The sequence below is a fragment of the Oncorhynchus mykiss genome, chromosome 5, assembly GCF_057628025.1.
Source record: "Oncorhynchus mykiss isolate SJ-2025 chromosome 5, ASM5762802v1, whole genome shotgun sequence".
Lineage (NCBI taxonomy): Eukaryota > Metazoa > Chordata > Actinopteri > Salmoniformes > Salmonidae > Oncorhynchus > Oncorhynchus mykiss.
Window position 1 is genome coordinate 21,587,137 of NC_143026.1, and position 21,526 is coordinate 21,608,662.

A 21,526-nucleotide genomic window follows, 5' to 3' on the forward strand; every position below is an offset into this window, starting at 1 on the left:
AACACTGTCTGTTCCACTGTTATCAGGACTACTGTCTGTAACACTGTCTGTTTCCCTGTTATCAGGACTACTGTCTGTTCCACTGTTATCAGGACTACTGTCTGTTCCATTGTCTGTTCTACTATTATCAGGACTACTGTCTGTTCTACTATCTGTTCAACTGTTATCAGGACTACTGTTTCCACTGTCTGTTCCACTGTTATCAGGACTACTGTCAGTTCTACTGTCTGTTCTACTGTTATCAGGACTACTGTCTGTTTAACTGTCTGTTCAACTGTTATCAGGACTACTGTCTGTTCAACTGTTATCAGGACTACTGTCTGTTCTACTGTCTGTTCAACTGTTATCAGGACTACTGTTTCCACTGTCTGTTCCACTGTTATCAGGACTACTGTCAGTTCTACTGTCTGTTCTACTGTTATCAGGACTACTGTCTGTTTAACTGTCTGTTCAACTGTTATCAGGACTACTGTTTCCACTGTCTGTTCCACTGTTATCAGGACTACTGTCAGTTCTACTGTCTGTTCTACTGTTATCAGGACTACTGTCTGTTTAACTGTCTGTTCAACTGTTATCAGGACTACTGTTTCCACTGTCTGTTCCACTGTTATCAGGACTACTGTCAGTTCTACTGTCTGTTCTACTGTTATCAGGACTACTGTCTGTTTAACTGTCTGTTCAACTGTTATCAGGACTACTGTCTTTTCAACTGTTATCAGGACTACTGTCAGTTCAACTGTTATCAGGACTAATGTCTGTTCTACTGTTATCAGGACTACTGTCTGTTCTACTGTCTGTTCAACTGTTATCAAGACTACTGTCAGTTCTACTGTCTGTTCAACTCTTATCAGGACTACTGTCTGTTCTACTGTTATCAGGACTACTGTCTGTTCTACTGTCTCTTCGACTGTTATCAGGACTACTGTCAGTTCTACTGTCTGTTCTACTGTTATCAGGACTACTGTCTCTTCTACTGTCTGTTCAACTGTTATCAGGACTACAGTCTCTTCCACTGTCTGTACAACTGTTATCAGAACTGCTGTCTGTTCAACTGTTATCAGGACTACTGTCTCTTCCACTGTCTGTTCTACTGTTATCGGGACTACTGTTAGTTCTACTGCCTGTTCAACTGTTATCAGGACTACTGTCTGTTTAACTGTCTGTTCAACTGTTATCAGGACTACTGTCTCTTCCACTGTCTGTTCTACTGTTATCGGGACTACTGTTAGTTCTACTGCCTGTTCAACTGTTATCAGGACTACTGTCTGTTTAACTGTCTGTTCAACTGTTATCAGAACTGCTGTCTGTTCAACTGTTATCAGGACTACTGTCTCTTCCACTGTCTGTTCCACTGTTATCAGGACTATTGTTTCTTACACTGTCTGTTCCACTGTTATCAGGACTATTGTATATTCCACTGTCTGTTCTACTGTCTGTATCAGTGTCTATTCTACTGCTATCAGGACTACTGTCTGTTCCACTTTTATCAGGACTACTGTCTGTTCCACTTTTATCAGGACTATTGTCTGTTCCGCTGTTTGTTCTAGTGTCTGTTCCACTGTCTGTATCATTGTCTATTCTACTCCTATCAGGACTACTGTCTGTTCAACTGATATCAGGACTACTGTCTGTATCATTGTCTGTTCTACTGTTATCATGACTACTGTCTGTTCTACTGTCTGTTCCACTGTCCGTTCCACTGTTATCAGGACAACTGTCTCTTCCACTGTCTGTTCCACTGTTATCAGGACTACTGTCTGTTCCACTTTTATCAGGACTATTGTCTGTTCCGCTGTCTGTTCTACTGTCTGTTCCACTGTCTGTATCATTGTCTGTTCTACTGTTATCAGGACAACTGTCTGTTCAACTGATATCAGGACTACTGTCTGTTCCACTTTTATCAGGACTATTGTCTGTTCCGCTGTCTGTTCTACTGTCTGTTCCACTGTCTGTGTCATTGTCTTTTCTACTGCTATCAGGACTACTGTCTGTTCAACTGTCTGTATCATTGTCTGTTCTACTGTTATCATGACTACTGTCTGTTCTACTGTTTGTTCCACTGTCTGTTCCACTGTTATCAGGACTACTGTCTGTTCAACTGTTATCAGGACTACTGTCTGTTCCACTGTCTGTTCCACTGTTATCAGGACTACTGTCTGTTCCACTGTTATCAGGACTACTGTCTGTAACACTGTCTGTTTCCCTGTTATCAGGACTACTGTCTGTAACACTGTCTGTTCCACTGTTATCAGGACAACTGTCTGTAACACTGTCTGTTTCCCTGTTATCAGGACTACTGTCTGTTCCACTGTTATCAGGACTACTGTCTGTTCTACTGTCTCTTCGACTGTTATCAGGACTACTGTCAATTCTACTGCCTGTTCTACTGTTATCAGGACTACTGTCTGTTTAACTGTCTGTTCAACTGTTATCAGGACTACTGTCTGTTCAACTGTTATCAGGACTACTGTTTCTTACACTGTCTGTTCAACTGTTATCAGAACTGCTGTCTGTTCAACTGTTATCAGGACTACCGTCTCTTCCACTGTCTGTACAACTGTTATCAGAACTGCTGTCTGTTCTACAGTTATCAGGACTACCGCCTCTTCCACTGTCTGTTCTACTGTTATCAGGACTACTGTCTGTTCTACTGTTATCAGGACTACTGTCTGTTCTACTGTCTCGTCGACTGTTATCAGGACTACTGTCAGTTCTACTGTCTGTTCTACTGTTATCAGAACTGCTGTCTCTTCCACTGTCTGTTCCACTGTTATCAGGACTATTGTATATTCCACTGTCTCTTCCACTGTCTGTTCTACTGTTATCAGGACTACTGTCTGTTCTACTTTTATCAGGACTATTGTTTGTTCCGCTGTCTGTTCTACTGTCTGTTCCGCTGTCTGTATCATTGTCTGTTCTACTGCTATCAGGACTACTGTCTGTTCAACTGATATCAGGACTACTGTCTGTTCCACTTTTATCAGGACTATTGTCTGTTCCGCTGTCTGTTCTACTGTCTGTTCCACTGTCTGTGTCATTGTCTGTTCTACTGTCTGTTCCGCTGTCTGTATCATTGTCTGTTCTACTGCTATCAGGACTACTGTCTATTCAACTGATATCTGGACTACTGTCTGTTCAACTGTCTGTATCATTGTCTGTTCTACTGTTATCATGACTACTGTCTGTTCTACTGTTTGTTCCACTGTCTGTTCCACTGTTATCAGGACTACTGTCTGTTCAACTGTTATCAGGACTACTGTCTGTTCCACTGTCTGTTCCACTGTTATCAGGACTACTGTCTCTTCCACTGTCTGTTCAACTGTTATCAGGACTACCGTCTCTTCCACTGTCTGTTCAACTGTTATCAGGACTACTGTCTGTTCTACTGTTATCAGGACTACTGTCTGTTCTACTGTCTCGTCGACTGTTATCAGGACTACTGTCAGTTCTACTGTCTGTTCTACTGTTATCAGAACTGCTGTCTCTTCCACTGTCTGTTCCACTTTTATCAGGACTATTGTCTGTTCCGCTGTCTGTTCTACTGTCTGTTCCACTGTCTGTGTCATTGTCTGTTCTACTGTCTGTTCCGCTGTCTGTATCATTGTCTGTTCTACTGCTATCAGGACTACTGTCTATTCAACTGATATCTGGACTACTGTCTGTTCAACTGTCTGTATCATTGTCTGTTCTACTGTTATCATGACTACTGTCTGTTCTACTGTTTGTTCCACTGTCTGTTCCACTGTTATCAGGACTACTGTCTGTTCAACTGTTATCAGGACTACTGTCTGTTCCACTGTCTGTTCCACTGTTATCAGGACTACTGTCTCTTCCACTGTCTGTTCAACTGTTATCAGGACTACCGTCTCTTCCACTGTCTGTTCAACTGTTATCAGGACTACTGTCTGTTCTACTTTTATCAGGACTATTGTTTGTTCCGCTGTCTGTTCTACTGTCTGTTCCGCTGTCTGTATCATTGTCTGTTCTACTGCTATCAGGACTACTGTCTGTTCAACTGATATCAGGACTACTGTCTGTTCCACTTTTATCAGGACTATTGTCTGTTCCGCTGTCTGTTCTACTGTCTGTTCCACTGTCTGTGTCATTGTCTGTTCTACTGTCTGTTCCGCTGTCTGTATCATTGTCTGTTCTACTGCTATCAGGACTACTGTCTATTCAACTGATATCTGGACTACTGTCTGTTCAACTGTCTGTATCATTGTCTGTTCTACTGTTATCATGACTACTGTCTGTTCTACTGTTTGTTCCACTGTCTGTTCCACTGTTATCAGGACTACTGTCTGTTCAACTGTTATCAGGACTACTGTCTGTTCCACTGTCTGTTCCACTGTTATCAGGACTACTGTCTCTTCCACTGTCTGTTCAACTGTTATCAGGACTACCGTCTCTTCCACTGTCTGTTCAACTGTTATCAGGACTACTGTCTGTTCTACTGTTATCAGGACTACTGTCTGTTCTACTGTCTCGTCGACTGTTATCAGGACTACTGTCAGTTCTACTGTCTGTTCTACTGTTATCAGAACTGCTGTCTCTTCCACTGTCTGTTCCACTTTTATCAGGACTATTGTCTGTTCCGCTGTCTGTTCTACTGTCTGTTCCACTGTCTGTGTCATTGTCTGTTCTACTGTCTGTTCCGCTGTCTGTATCATTGTCTGTTCTACTGCTATCAGGACTACTGTCTATTCAACTGATATCTGGACTACTGTCTGTTCAACTGTCTGTATCATTGTCTGTTCTACTGTTATCATGACTACTGTCTGTTCTACTGTTTGTTCCACTGTCTGTTCCACTGTTATCAGGACTACTGTCTGTTCAACTGTTATCAGGACTACTGTCTGTTCCACTGTCTGTTCCACTGTTATCAGGACTACTGTCTCTTCCACTGTCTGTTCAACTGTTATCAGGACTACCGTCTCTTCCACTGTCTGTTCAACTGTTATCAGGACTACTGTCTGTTCTACTGTTATCAGGACTACTGTCTGTTCTACTGTCTCGTCGACTGTTATCAGGACTACTGTCAGTTCTACTGTCTGTTCCACTTTTATCAGGACTATTGTTTGTTCCGCTGTCTGTTCTACTGTCTGTTCCGCTGTCTGTATCATTGTCTGTTCTACTGCTATCAGGACTACTGTCTGTTCAACTGATATCAGGACTACTGTCTGTTCCACTTTTATCAGGACTATTGTCTGTTCCGCTGTCTGTTCTACTGTCTGTTCCACTGTCTGTGTCATTGTCTGTTCTACTGTCTGTTCCGCTGTCTGTATCATTGTCTGTTCTACTGCTATCAGGACTACTGTCTATTCAACTGATATCTGGACTACTGTCTGTTCAACTGTCTGTATCATTGTCTGTTCTACTGTTATCATGACTACTGTCTGTTCTACTGTTTGTTCCACTGTCTGTTCCACTGTTATCAGGACTACTGTCTGTTCAACTGTTATCAGGACTACTGTCTGTTCCACTGTTATCAGGACTATTGTCTGTTCCACTGTTATTAGGACCACTGTCTGTTCCACTGTTATCAGGACTACTGTCTGTTCAACAGTCTGTTCTACTGTTATCAGGACTACTGTCTTTTCAACTGTTATCAGGACTACTGTCTGTTCTACTGTTATCGGGACTACTGTTAGATCTACTGTCTGTTCCATTGTTATCAGGACTACTGTCAGTTCTACTGCCGGTTCAACTGTTATCAGGACTATTTTCAGTTATACTGTCTGTTCAACTGTTATCGGGACTACTGTTAGTTCTACTGCCTGTTCAACTGTTATCAGGACTACTGTCAGTTATACTGTCTGTTCAACTGTTATCAGGACTATTGTCTGTTCTACTGTCTGTTCCATTGTTATCAGGACTACTGTCAGTTCTACTGCCGGTTCAACTGTTATCAGGACTATTGTCAGTTATACTGTCTGTTCAACTGTTATCAGGACTATTGTCAGTTATACTGTCTGTTCAACTGTTATCAGGACTACTGTCAGTTCTACTGTCTGTTCAACTGTTATCAGGACTACTGTCTGTTCTACTGTTATCAGGACTATTGTCTGTTCTACTGTCTGTTCCATTGTTATCAGGACTACTGTCAGTTCTACTGCCGGTTCAACTGTTATCAGGACTATTGTCAGTTATACTGTCTGTTCAACTGTTATCAGGACTACTGTCAGTTCTACTGTCTGTTCAACTGTTATCAGGACTACTGTCTGTTCTACTGTTATCGGGACTACTGTTAGTTCTACTGCCTGTTCAACTGTTATCAGGACTACTGTCAGTTATACTGTCTGTTCAACTGTTATCAGGACTATTGTCTGTTCTACTGTCTGTTCAACTGTTATCAGGACTAATGTCAGTTATACTGTCTGTTCAACTGTTATCAGGACTACTGTCTGTTTAACTGTCTGTTCAACTGTTATCAGGACTATTGTCTGTTTTACTGTCTGTTCCATTGTCTGTTCAACTGATATCAGGACTACTGTCTGTTCCATTGTCTCTTCAACTGATATCAGGACTACTGTCTGTTCTACTGTTATCGGGACTACTGTTAGTTCTACTGCCTGTTCAACTGTTATCAGGACTACTGTCAGTTATACTGTCTGTTCAACTGTTATCAGGACTATTGTCTGTTCTACTGTCTGTTCAACTGTTATCAGGACTACTGTCAGTTCTACTGCCTGTTCAACTGTTATCAGGACTATTGTCAGTTATACTGTCTGTTCAACTGTTATCAGGACTACTGTCTGTTCTACTGCCTGTTCAACTGTTATCAGGACTAATGTCAGTTATACTGTCTGTTCAACTGTTATCAGGACTACTGTCTGTTTAACTGTCTGTTCAACTGTTATCAGGACTATTGTCTGTTTTACTGTCTGTTCCATTGTCTGTTCAACTGATATCAGGACTACTGTCTGTTCCATTGTCTCTTCAACTGATATCAGGACTACTGTCTGTTCTACTGTCTGTTCCACTGTTATCAGGACTACTGTCTGTTCCACTTTCTGTTCTACTCTCTGTTCCACTGTTATCAGGACTATTGTCTGTTCCACTGTCTTTTCCACTGTCTGTTCTACTGTTATCAGGACTACTGTCTCTTCCAATGTCTGTTCAACTGTTATCAGGAATATTGTCTGTTCTACTGTCTGTTCAACTGTTATCAGGAATACTGTCTCTTACACTGTCTGTTCCACTGTCTGTTCCACTGTTTTCAGGACTACTGTCTGTTCTACTGTCTGTTCCACTTTTTCAAGACTACTGTCTGTTCCAAGGTCTGTTCCACTGTTATCAGGACTATTGTCTGTTCCACTGTTATCAGGAATACTGTCTCTTCCACTGTTTGTTCCACTGTCTGTTCCACTGTTATCAGGACTATTGTCTGTTCGACTGACTGTTCCATTGTTATCAGGACTACTGTCTGTTCCACTGTTATCAGGACAACTGTCTGTAAAACTGTCTGTTCCACTGTTATCAGGACTATTGTCTGTTCCACTGTCTGTTCCATTGTTATCAGTACCACTGTCTGTTCAACTGATATCAGGACTACTGTCTGTTCCACTTTCTGTTCTACTGTCTGTTCTACTGTTATCAGGACTACAGTCTGTTCCACTGTCTGTTCCACTGTTATCAGGACTATTGTCTGTTCCACTTTCTGTTCCAGTCTGTTGCACTGTTATCAGGACCACTGTCTGTTCAATTGTCAGTTCCACTGTCTGTTCTACTGTTATCAGGACTACTGTCAGTTATACTGTCTGTTCAACTGTTATCAGGACTATTGTCTGTTCTACTGTCTGTTCAACTGTTATCAGGACTACTGTCAGTTCTACTGCCTGTTCAACTGTTATCAGGACTATTGTCAGTTATACTGTCTGTTCAACTGTTATCAGGACTACTGTCTGTTCTACTGCCTGTTCAACTGTTATCAGGACTAATGTCAGTTATACTGTCTGTTCAACTGTTATCAGGACTACTGTCTGTTTAACTGTCTGTTCAACTGTTATCAGGACTATTGTCTGTTTTACTGTCTGTTCCATTGTCTGTTCAACTGATATCAGGACTACTGTCTGTTCCATTGTCTCTTCAACTGATATCAGGACTACTGTCTGTTCTACTGTCTGTTCCACTGTTATCAGGACTACTGTCTGTTCCACTTTCTGTTCTACTCTCTGTTCCACTGTTATCAGGACTATTGTCTGTTCCACTGTCTTTTCCACTGTCTGTTCTACTGTTATCAGGACTACTGTCTCTTCCAATGTCTGTTCAACTGTTATCAGGAATATTGTCTGTTCTACTGTCTGTTCAACTGTTATCAGGAATACTGTCTCTTACACTGTCTGTTCCACTGTCTGTTCCACTGTTTTCAGGACTACTGTCTGTTCTACTGTCTGTTCCACTTTTTCAAGACTACTGTCTGTTCCAAGGTCTGTTCCACTGTTATCAGGACTATTGTCTGTTCCACTGTTATCAGGAATACTGTCTCTTCCACTGTTTGTTCCACTGTCTGTTCCACTGTTATCAGGACTATTGTCTGTTCGACTGACTGTTCCATTGTTATCAGGACTACTGTCTGTTCCACTGTTATCAGGACAACTGTCTGTAAAACTGTCTGTTCCACTGTTATCAGGACTATTGTCTGTTCCACTGTCTGTTCCATTGTTATCAGTACCACTGTCTGTTCAACTGATATCAGGACTACTGTCTGTTCCACTTTCTGTTCTACTGTCTGTTCTACTGTTATCAGGACTACAGTCTGTTCCACTGTCTGTTCCACTGTTATCAGGACTATTGTCTGTTCCACTTTCTGTTCCAGTCTGTTGCACTGTTATCAGGACCACTGTCTGTTCAATTGTCAGTTCCACTGTCTGTTCCACTGTCTGTTCTACAGTTATCAGGTCTACTGTCTGTTCCACTGTTATCAGGACTATTGCCTGTTCCACTGTCTGTTCCCCTGTCTGTTCCACTGTTATCAGGACCACTGTCTGTTCAATTGTTATCATGAATACTGTCTCTTCCACTGTCTGTTCCACTGTCTGTTCCACTGTTATCAGGACTATTGTCTGTTCCACTGTCTGTTCCATTGTTATCAGGACCACTGTCTGTTCAACTGTTATCAGGACTACTGTCTGCTCTACTGATTGTTCTACTGTTATCAGGACTACCCTCTGTTCTACTGTCTGTTCCACTTTCTGTTCTACTGTCTGTTCCACTGTTATCAGGACTACTGTCTGTTCCACTGTCTGTTCCACTGTTTTCAGGACCACTGTCTGTTCAATTGTTATCAGGACTACTGTCTCTTCCACTGTTTGGTCCACTGTCTGTTCCACTGTTATCAGGACTATTGTCTGTTCAACTGTTATTAGGACTACTGTCTCTTCCACTGTTTGGTCCAATGTCGGTTCCACTGTTATCAGGACTATTGTCTGTTCCACTGTCTGTTCCACTGTTTTCAGGACTATTGTCTGTTCCACTGTCTGTTCCACTGTTTTCAGGACTATTGTCTATTCTACTGTGTGTTCCACTTTTTTCCGGACTATTGTCTATTCTACTGTTATCAGGACAATTGTCTGTTCTACTGTTATCAGGACTACCCTCTGTTCTACTGTCTGTTCCATTGTCTGTTCAACTGGTATCAGGACTACTGTCTGTTCCACTTTCTGTTCTACTGTCTGTTCCACTGTTATCAGGACTACTGTCTGTTCCACTGTCTGTTCCACTGTTATCATGACCACTGTCTGTTCAATTGTTATCAGGACTACTGTCTCTTCCACTGTTTGGTCCACTGTCTGTTCCACTGTTATCAGGACTATTGTCTGTTCAACTGTTATTAGGACTACTGTCTCTTCCACTGTTTGGTCCAATGTCTGTCCCACTGTTATCAGGACTATTGTCTGTTCCACTGTCTGTTCCACTTTTTTCAGGACTATTGTCTGTTCAACTGTTTTCAGGACAATTGTCATGTATTGTCATGTTGTGTCTTGTTTCTGTTCTTTCTCTTCACCCTGTCTCCCTCTGCTGGTCGTATTAGGTTACCTTTTCTTCCCCTCTTTCCCCCAGCTGTTCCTTGTCTTCTCTAACTACCTCGTTCACCCCTTTTCCCACCTGTTCCCTTTTTCCCTCTGATTAGGTCCCTATATCTCTCTCTGTTTCTGCTCCTGTCTTTGTCGGATTCTTGTTTGTGTTATTCATGCCTGAACCAGACTATCGTCATGTTTGCTGCAACCTTGTCCTGTCCTGTCGGAATCTGCCGGTCCATCTGAGCCTACGTATGTTTTGTTATTAAAGAAGCTCTGTTTACGTTAATTCGCTTTTGGGTCCTCATTCACGCACCGTAACAGAAGAATCCGACCAAGAATGGACCCAGCGACTTCGGATCCTCTCCACTCAGCCGTCGAGATCCAGGGAGCGATGCTAGGCAGACACGAGCAGGAATTGTCTGCTGCTCGACATGCCGTTGAGACCCTGGCCACCCAAGTCTCCAACCTCACAGAACAGGTTCACCATCTCCGCCTCGATCCACCGGCCACTTCCAGGGCTTTCGAATCTCCGGAGCCCAGAATCAATAACCCGCCGTGTTACTCTGGGGAGCCCACTGAATGCCGCTCGTTCCTCACCCAGTGTGATATTGTGTTTTCTCTCCAGCCCAACACTTACTCCAGAAGCACTGCTCGTATCGCCTACGTCATATCTCTCCTTACTGGACGGGCTCGTGAGTGGGGCACGGCAATCTGGGAGGCAAGGGCTGAGTGTACTAACCAGTATCAGGACTTTAAGGAGGAGATGATACGGGTTTTTGATCGATCTGTTTTTGGGGAGGAGGCTTCCAGGGCCCTGTCTTCCCTATGTCAAGGTAATCGATCCATAACAGACTACTCTATTGAGTTTCGCACTCTTGCTGCCTCCAGTGGCTGGAACGAGCCGGCTTTGCTCGCTCGTTTTCTGGAGGGTCTCCGCGCAGAGGTAAAGGATGAGATTCTCTCCCGGGAGGTTCCTTCCAGCGTGGATTCCTTGATTGAACTCGCTATTCGCATTGAGCGACGGGTTGATCTTCGTCACCGAGCTCGTGGAAAGGAGCTCGCGTTCTCCGTTGCCCCCCTCTCCGCATCACTACCATCTTCCTCTGCCGGCTCGGGTGCTGAGCCTATGCAGCTGGGAGGTATCCGCATCTCGACTAAAGAGAGGGAACGGAGAATCACCAACCGCCTCTGTCTCTATTGCGGTTCCGCTGGTCATTTTGTCACTTCATGTCCAGTAAAAGCCAGAGCTCATCAGTAAGCGGAGGGCTACTGGTGAGCGCTACTACTCCTGTCTCTCCTTCAAGATCCTGCACTACCTTGTCGGTCCATCTACGCTGGACCGGTTCGTCAGCTTCCTGCAGTGCCTTAATAGACTCTGGGGCGGAGGGCTGTTTTATGGACGAGACCTGGGCTCGGGAACATGACATTCCTCTCAGACAGTTAAGGGAGCCCACGGCCTTGTTCGCCTTGGATGGTAGTCCTCTCCCCAGGATTCAGCGTGAGACGCTACCTTTAACCCTCACTGTCTCTGGTAATCATAGCGAAACCATTTCTTTTTTAATTTTTCGTTCACCTTTTACACCTGTTGTTTTGGGCCATCCCTGGCTAGTTTGTCATAATCCTTCTATTAATTGGTCTAGTAATTCTATCCTCTCCTGGAACGTCTCTTGTCATGTGAAATGTTTAATGTCTGCTATCCCTCCTGTTTCCTCTCTCTTCTTCACAGGAGGAGCCTGGTGATTTGACAGGGGTGCCGGAGGAATATCACGATCTGCGCACGGTGTTCAGTCGGTCCAGGGCCACCTCTCTTCCTCCACACCGGTCGTATGATTGTAGTATTGATCTCCTTCCGGGAACCACTCCCCCCCGGGGTAGACTATACTCTCTGTCGGCTCCCGAACGTAAGGCTCTCGAAGATTATTTGTCTGTAGCTCTTGCCGCCGGTACCATAGTCCCCTCCTCCTCTCCCGCCGGAGCGTGTTTTTTTTTTGTTAAGAAGAAGGACGGGTCCCTGCGCCCCTGCATAGATTATCGAGGGCTGAATGACATAACAGTGAAGAATCGTTATCCGCTTCCTCTTATGTCTTCAGCCTTCGAGATCCTGCAGGGAGCCAGGTTTTTCACTAAGTTGGACCTTCGTAACGCTTACCATCTCGTGCGCATCAGGGAGGGGGACGAGTGGAAGACGGCGTTTAACACTCCGTTAGGGCACTTTGAATACCGGGTTCTTCCTTTCGGCCTCGCTAACGCTCCAGCTGTCTTTCAGGCATTAGTCAATGATGTCCTGAGAGACATGCTGAACATCTTTGTTTTCGTTTACCTTGACGATATCCTGATTTTTTCACCGTCACTCCAGATTCATGTTCAGCACGTTCGACGTGTCCTCCAGCGCCTTTTAGAGAATTGTCTTTTTGTGAAGGCTGAGAAGTGCACTTTTCATGCCTCCTCCGTCACATTTCTCGGTTCTGTTATTTCCGCTGAAGGCATTAAGATGGATCCCGCTAAGGTCCAGGCTGTCATTGATTGGCCCGTCCCTAAGTCACGCGTCGAGCTGCAGCGCTTTCTCGGCTTCGCGAACTTCTATCGTCGTTTCATCCGTAATTTCGGTCAGGTGGCAGCTCCTCTCACAGCCCTTACTTCTGTCAAGACGTGCTTTAAGTGGTCCGTTTCCGCCCAGGGAGCTTTTGATCTCCTCAAGAATCGTTTTACATCCGCTCCTATCCTTGTTACACCTGACGTCTCTAGACAGTTCGTGGTCGAGGTTGACGCGTTAGAGGTGGGCGTGGGAGCCATTCTTTCTCAGCGCTCCCTCTCTGACGACAAGGTCCACCCTTGCGCGTATTTTTCTCATCGCCTGTCGCCGTCGGAACGTAACTATGATGTGGGAAACCGCGAACTGCTCGCCATCCGCTTAGCCCTAGGCGAATGGCGACAGTGGTTGGAGGGGGCGACCGTTCCTTTTGTCGTTTGGACTGACCATAGGAACCTTGAGTACATCCGTTCTGCCAAACGACTTAATGCGCGTCAGGCGCGCTGGGCGCTGTTTTTCGCTCGTTTCGAGTTCGTGATTTCTTATCGTCCGGGCTCTAAGAACACCAAGCCTGATGCTTTATCTCGTCTCTTCAGTTCTTCAGTAGCCTCCACTGACCCCGAGGGGATTCTCCCTGAGGGGCGTGTTGTCGGGTTGACTGTCTGGGGAATTGAGAGGCAGGTAAAGCAAGCACTCACTCAAACTCCGTCGCCGCGCGCTTGTCCCAGGAACCTTCTTTTCGTTCCCGTTCCTACTCGTCTGGCCGTTCTTCAGTGGGCTCACTCTGCCAAGTTAGCCGGCCACCCTGGCGTTCGGGGTACGCTTGCTTCCATTCGCCAGCGTTTTTGGTGGCCCACCCGGGAGCATGACACGCGTCGCTTCGTGGCTGCTTGTTCGGTCTGCGCGCAGACTAAGTCCGGTAACTCCCCTCCTGCCGGCCGTCTCAGGCCGCTTCCCATTCCCTCTCGACCGTGGTCTCACATCGCCTTAGATTTTGTCACCGGACTGCCTTCGTCAGCGGGGAAGACTGTTATTCTTACGGTTGTCGACAGGTTCTCTAAGGCGGCTCATTTTATTCCCCTTGCTAAGCTTCCTTCTGCTAAAGAGACGGCACAAATCATCATCGAGAATGTTTTCAGAATTCATGGCCTTCCGTCAGACGTCGTTTCGGACAGAGGTCCGCAATTCACGTCTCAATTTTGGAGGGAGTTTTGCCGTTTGATTGGGGCTTCCGTCAGTCTCTCTTCCGGCTTTCACCCCCAGTCTAACGGTCAAGCAGAACGGGCCAATCAGACTATTGGTCGCATCTTACGCAGTCTTTCTTTTCGCAACCCTGCGTCTTGATCAGAACAGCTCCCCTGGGCAGAATACGCCCACAACTCGCTTCCTTCGTCTGCGACCGGGCTATCTCCTTTTCAGAGTAGCCTCGGGTACCAGCCTCCGCTGTTCTCATCTCAGTTCGCCGAGTCCAGCGTCCCCTCCGCTCAGGCTTTTGTCCAACGTTGCGAGCGCACCTGGAAGAGGGTCAGGTCTGCACTTTGCCGTTATAGGGCGCAGACTGTGAGGGCTGCTAATAAGCGTAGAACTAAGAGTCCTAGATATTGTCGCGGTCAGAGAGTTTGGCTCTCCACTCAGAACCTTCCCCTTAAGACCGCTTCTCGCAAGTTGACCCCGCGGTTCATTGGTCCGTTCCGTATTTCCCAGATCATTAATCCTGTCGCAGTTCGACTTCTTCTTCCGCGATATCTTCGTCGCGTCCACCCGGTCTTCCATGTCTCCTGTGTCAAGCCCGTTCTTCGCGCCCCCGCTCGTCTTCCCCCCCCCCCCATCCTTGTCGAGGGCGCACCCATCTACAGGGTCCGTAGGATTTTGGACATGCGTCCTCGGGGCCGTGGTCATCAGTACCTAGTAGATTGGGAGGGGTACGGTCCTGAGGAGAGGACTTGGGTTCCCTCTCGGGACGTGCTGGACCGTGCGCTGATCGATGATTTCCTCCGTTGCCGCCAGGTTTCCTCCTCGAGTGCGCCAGGAGGCGCTCGGTGAGTGGGGGGGTACTGTCATGTATTGTCATGTTGTGTCTTGTTTCTGTTCTTTCTCTTCACCCTGTCTCCCTCTGCTGGTCGTATTAGGTTACCTTTTCTTCCCCTCTTTCCCCCAGCTGTTCCTTGTCTTCTCTAACTACCTCGTTCACCCCTTTTCCCACCTGTTCCCTTTTTCCCTCTGATTAGGTCCCTATATCTCTCTCTGTTTCTGCTCCTGTCTTTGTCGGATTCTTGTTTGTGTTATTCATGCCTGAACCAGACTATCGTCATGTTTGCTGCAACCTTGTCCTGTCCTGTCGGAATCTGCCGGTCCATCTGAGCCTACGTATGTTTTGTTATTAAAGAAGCTCTGTTTACGTTAATTCGCTTTTGGGTCCTCATTCACGCACCGTAACAACAATTGTCTGTTCCACTGTCTTCAGGACTATTGTCTATTCTACTTTGTGTTCCACTGTTATCAGGACTACTGTCTGTTCCACTTTCTGTTCCACTGTTATCAGGACTACTGTCTGTTCCACTCTCTGTTCCAATTTTATCAGGACCACTGTCTGTTCAATTGTTATCAGGACCACTGTCTCTTCCACTGTTTGGTCCACTGTCTGTTCCACTGTTATCAGGACTATTGTCTGTTCCACTGTCTGTTCCACTGTCTGTTCCACTGTTATCAGGACCACTGTCTGTTTAATTGTTATCAGGACTACTGTCTCTTCCACTGTTTGGTCCACTGTCTGTTCCACTGTTATCAGGACAATTGTCTGTTCAACTGTTATTAGGACTACTGGCTCTTCCACTGTTTGGTCCAATGTCTGTTCCACTCTTATCAGGACTATTGTCTGTTCCACTGTCTGTTCCACTGTTTTCAGGACTATTGTCTATTCTACTGTGTGTTCCACTTTTTTCAGGACTATTGTCTGTTCCACTGTCTGTTCCACTATTATCAGGACCACCGTCTGTTCAGCTGTTATCAGGAATATTGTCTGTTCTACTGTCTCTTCCACTGTCTGTTCCACTGTTATCAGGAATATTGTCTGTTCCACTGTCTGTTCCACTGTTTTCAGGACTATTGTCTATTCTACTGTGTGTTCCACTTTTTTCAGGACTATTGTCTGTTCAACTGTTATCAGGACAATTGTCTGTTCCACTGTCTGTTCCACTGTTTTCAGGACTACTGTCTGTTCTACTGTCTATTCCACTTTTACATGACTACTGTCTGTTCCACTGTCTGTTCAACTGTTATCATGACAATTTTCTGTTCCACTGTTATCAGGACAACTGTCTGTTCTACTGTCTGTTCCACTTTTTTCAGGACTACTGTCTGTTCCACTTTCTGTTCCACTGTTATCAGGACCACTGTCTGTTCAATTGTTATCAGGAACACTGTCTCTTCCACTGTTTGGTCCACTGTCTGTTCCACTGTTATCAGGACTATTGTCTGTTCCACTGTCTGTTCCACTGTCTGTTCCACTGTTATCAGGACCACTGTCTGTTTAATTGTTATCAGGACTACTGTCTCTTCCACTGTTTGGTCCACTGTCTGTTCCACTGTTATCAGGACTATTGTCTGTTCAACTGTTATTAGGACTACTGTCTCTTCCACTGTTTGGTCCAATGTCTGTTCCACTCTTATCAGGACTATTGTCTGTTCCACTGTCTGTTCCACTGTTTTCAGGACTATTGTCTATTCTACTGTGTGTTCCACTTTTTTCAGGACTATTGTCTGTTCAACTGTTATCAGGACAATTGTCTGTTCCACTGTCTGTTCCACTGTTATCAGGACCACTGTCTGTTCAACTGTCTGTTCCACTGTTATCAGGAATATTGTCTGTTCCACTGTCTGTTCCACTATTATCAGGACCACCGTCTGTTCAACTGTTATCAGGAATATTGTCTGTTCCACTGTCTGTTCCACTGTTATCAGGAATACTGTCTCTTCCACTGTCTCTTCCACTGTCTGTTCCACTGTTATCAGGAATATTGTCTGTTCCACTGTCTGTTCCACTGTTTTCAGGACTATTGTCTATTCTACTGTGTGTTCCACTTTTTTCAGGACTATTGTCTGTTCAACTGTTATCAGGACAATTGCCTGTTCCACTGACTGTTCCACTGTTTTCAGGACTACTGTCTGTTCTACTGTCTGTTCCACTTTTACAGGACTACTGTCTGTTCCACTGTCTGTTCAACTATTATCAGGACTACTGTCTGTTCCACTGTCTGTTCCACTGTTATCAGGACCACTGTCTCTTCAACTGTCTGTTCCACTGTTATCAGGAATATTGTCTGTTCCACTGTCTGTTCCACTATTATCAGGACCACTGTCTGTTCAATTGTTATCAGGACCACTGTCTCTTCCACTGTTTGGTCCACTGTCTGTTCCACTGTTATCAGGACTATTGTCTGTTCCACTGTCTGTTCCACTGTCTGTTCCACTGTTATCAGGACCACTGTCTGTTTAATTGTTATCAGGACTACTGTCTCTTCCACTGTTTGGTCCACTGTCTGTTCCACTGTTATCAGGACCACTGTCTGTTCAATTGTTATCAGGACCACTGTCTCTTCCACTGTTTGGTCCACTGTCTGTTCCACTGTTATCAGGACTATTGTCTGTTCCACTGTCTGTTCCACTGTCTGTTCCACTGTTATCAGGACCACTGTCTGTTTAATTGTTATCAGGACTACTGTCTCTTCCACTGTTTGGTCCACTGTCTGTTCCACTGTTATCAGGACTATTGTCTGTTCAACTGTTATTAGGACTACTGTCTCTTCCACTGTTTGGTCCAATGTCTGTTCCACTGTTATCAGGACTATTGTCTGTTCCACTGTCTGTTCCACTTTTTTCAGGACTATTGTCTGTTCAACTGTTTTCAGGACAATTGTCTGTTCCACTGTCTGTTCCACTGTTTTCAGGACTATTGTCTATTCTACTTTGTGTTCCACTTTTTTCAGGATTATTGTCTGTTCAACTGTTATCAGGACTACTGTCTGTTCCACTTTTTTCAGGACTACTGTCTGTTCCACTCTCTGTTCTACTGTCTGTTCCACTTTTTCAGGACTACTGTCTGTTCCACTGTCTGTTCAACTGTTATCAGTACCACTGTCTGTTCATCTGTTATCATGACTACTGTCTGTTCTACTGTCTGTTCCACTTTTTTCAGGACTACTGTCTGTTCCACTTTCTGTTCCACTGTTATCAGGACTACTGTCTGTTCCACTCGCTGTTCCACTGTTATCAGGACCACTGTCTGTTCAATTGTTATCAGGACCACTGTCTCTTCCACCGTTTGGTCCACTGTCTGTTCCACTGTTATCAGGACTATTGTCTGTTCCACTGTCTGTTCCACTGTCTGTTCCACTGTTATCAGGACCACTGTCTGTTTAATTGTTATCAGGACCACTGTCTCTTCCACTGTTTGGTCCACTGTCTGTTCCACTGTTATCAGGACTATTGTCTGTTCAACTGTTATTAGGACTACTGTCTCTTCCACTGTTTGGTCCAATGTCTGTTCCACTCTTATCAGGACTATTGTCTGTTCCACTGTCTGTTCCACTGTTTTCAGGACTATTGTCTATTCTACTGTGCGTTCCACTTTTTTCAGGACTATTGTCTGTTCAACTGTTATCAGGACAATTGTCTGTTCCACTGTCTGTTCCACTTTTTCAGGACTACTGTCTGTTCCACTGTCTGTTCAACTGTTATCAGTACCACTGTCTGTTCAACTGTTATCATGACAATTGTCTGTTCCATTGTTATCAGGACTACTGTCTGTTCTACTGTCTGTTCCACTTTTTTCAGGACTACTGTCTGTTCCACTTTCTGTTCTACTGTCTGTTCCACTTTTTTCAGGACTACTGTCTGTTCCACTGTCTGTTCAACTGTTATCAGGACTACTGTCTGTTCTACTGTCTGTTCAACTGTTATCAGGACTACAGTCTGTTCCACTGTCTATTCAACTGTTATCAGAACTGCTGTCTGTTCAACTTTTTTCAGGACTACTGTCTGTTCCACTGTTATCAGTACCACTGTCTGTTCAACTGTTATCAGGACTATTGTCTGTTCCACTGTCTGTTCCACTGTTATCAGGACCACTGTCTGTTCCACTGTTATCAGGACCACTGTCTGTTCTACTGTTATCAGGACTATTGTCTGTTCCACTGTCTGTTCCACTGTTATAAGGACCACTGTCTGTTCTACTGTTATCAAGACTACCCTCTGTTCTACTGTCTGTTCCATTGTCTGTTCAACTGTTATTAGGACTACTGTCTGTTCAACTGTTATCAGGACTATTCTCAGTTCTACTGTCTGTTCATCTGTTATCAGGACTACTGTCTGTTCTACTGTCTGTTCAACTGTTTCAGCACTACTGGGTTTATGTGGCATCAAGTTGACCAGCCCAGCACAATACACCTGCTCTCTACTGCACACACACACACTCACATAGGCAGATCACGGACTTTCTGGGCGAGGAGTGACAGGTTAGGCAGTCAAGCATGACGGGGGGGGGGGTTGAAGAAAAGCATAGATAGGCACACTGCTCCCACGCATGCTAAAAGGCCAACTCCAACAGATCAGCACTAAAAGCGACAGAACAGCACACGCACACACACACACACACACACACACACATACACACTTACTTACTTCATGGCCAGTGTATCACTGTGCTGCTGCCCCTCCATTCTAACAAAACCACTGGATCACATAACACCTGCTCTCAGAACAGGCTGATTTTTAAAAGCACACATCCTCACACTGACAAAAACAGCTTTTGACTTTAAAGTGTCAGTAGAAACAATAAGAAAGCGGACTCCCCTCCCTGGTCCGGTAAAAAGCTGAGGGATGGGGCTGAAGAAATATAACCTCACTTGAATTCATAGACAGAGCTATGGATGCAATGCCTGACCCTCCATGATATGAAAATGACCGTTTTAACCATAGTTTTGGGACTATATAGTGTTTGTTTACATTTTCTTTGTTTACAAATGTTGGAATAAAACAACCGTACATTTTGGGTTCTGGTGGGGTACTAAGATGGGGAACTACTGTAAGCTCATGAGGCATTAATACGTTTATATTCTTCAAGAATCAATGGTTACATATCATACATTTTTAAGTCCAAAAATGTATGTAGCAACTACTGATTGCCCCTTTAATAGTGTCTGTTGTGTCTGCAAAGAGTGTCTACTCCCATCAAACCTTCATCAGCCACCAACAAACACATGCCTGGCTGATTTCTTCTTTACAGATAAACAGGAGGAGATGTGGAAGACACATGTCAACAGGTGTGTCTGATCTGATACAAAAATAGTTTTTATTCCTTGTTGGTTGAACACTAAATGCTTTTGCACAGTACATTTAATTTTGTCAGCTGAGCTCTGTGTATTGTATAAGAGTAAATCCGTTGGAGGAGTTATATTGTAAATGTGTGACTATGGCATACACTGTGTACATTTACTTTGTCTCTCTCTACCCATCTACACTTCTAGTCTAGAAGTGGGTCAGACCGAACCACCACCATCTGGATCCAAAGGCTCAGCACAGGAACCCCACGCTTCGTCTCGCAGCTCAGGAACTCCTAGCTTCGTCTCGCAGCTCAGGAACCCCACGCTTCGTCTCGCAGCACAGGAACCCCACGCTTCGTCTCGCAGCTCAGGAACCCCTAGCTTCGTCTCGCAGCACAGGAACTCCACGCTTCGTCTCGCAGCTCAGGAACCCCACGCTTCGTCTCGCAGCACAGGAACCCCACGCTTTGTCTCGCAGCTCAGGAACCCCTAGCTTCGTCTCGCAGCACAGGAACCCCACGCTTCGTCTCGCAGCTCAGGAACCCCACACTTCGTCTCGCAGCACAGGAACCCCACGCTTCGTCTCGCAGCACAGGAACCCCACGCTTCGTCTCACAGCACAGGAACCCCACGCTTCGTCTCGCAGCTCAGGAACCCCACGCTTTGTCTCGCAGCACAGGAACCCCACACTTTGTCTCGCAGCACAGGAACCCCACGCTTTGTCTTGCAGTTTAGGAACCCCACGCTTCGTCTCGCAGCTCAGGAACCCCTAGCTTCGTCTCGCAACACAGGAACCCCACGCTTCGTCTCGCAGCACAGGAACCACACGCTTCGTCTCGCAGCTCAGGAACCCCACGCTTCGTCTCGCAGCACAGGAACCCCACGCTTCGTCTCGCAGCTCAGGAACCCCTAGCTTCGTCTTTGCAAACGGTACGTTGCAGAAGTTTCCGTAGCCTGGCGTCCTTGATCAACCAAATCTAAACTATTCAGTTTCACCAAAATAACGTTTCCAGTCAACAGAGGCATATTCAGTACCTCTAGGCACAATACTTAAATGTGTCCTTCGCTATCAAATATGGGCTTAAAATGTGTTTTTATCCATGGTCTTCCATATCCCTTCTGTGGGTGTCATCTAGTCCATTCTAGACCAGTCAAGCGAAAGTATGCTACAGTGTAATCTCCCACTTCTACATGTATAAAATTGGTGACCCTGGATAAAATCTTGTTTTAAACGTTTGTTTGATAGTGAAGGACACATTCAACACATTGAATCGTAAGTATTGTGCCTAAAAATATTGTTAATGCCTCTGTTGACCGGAAACATTATTTTGCTGAAACCAAATAGTTTAGATAAGGTTGACCATACACACACACACACACACACACACACACACACACACACACACACACACACACACACACACACACACACACACACACACACACACCCTCTTGTGGAGCTGAGTACCACATTATCATGTTCCTGATGCAGTGTTCATCACATCCCCCCATTAGCAACGTGCTGTGAGTGACAGCCTGTGTGACTATGTGCTGACTCATTAACTGTGCCAAACATCTCACTGCAGGAGAGTGGAGGAGAGGACATGTGTGTGTGTCTCTGTGTGTGTGTGTGTGTTGGGGGGGGGGGGGGGGGG

General features: G+C 45.2%; 1 protein-coding gene across 2 annotated transcripts in view; it reads right to left on the minus strand.

Moving 5' to 3' along the window:
* Positions 1-21,526, minus strand: part of sez6l (seizure related 6 homolog (mouse)-like) — an 82,864-nt gene that overhangs the window by 39,389 nt on the left and 21,949 nt on the right. The window lies entirely within an intron of this gene.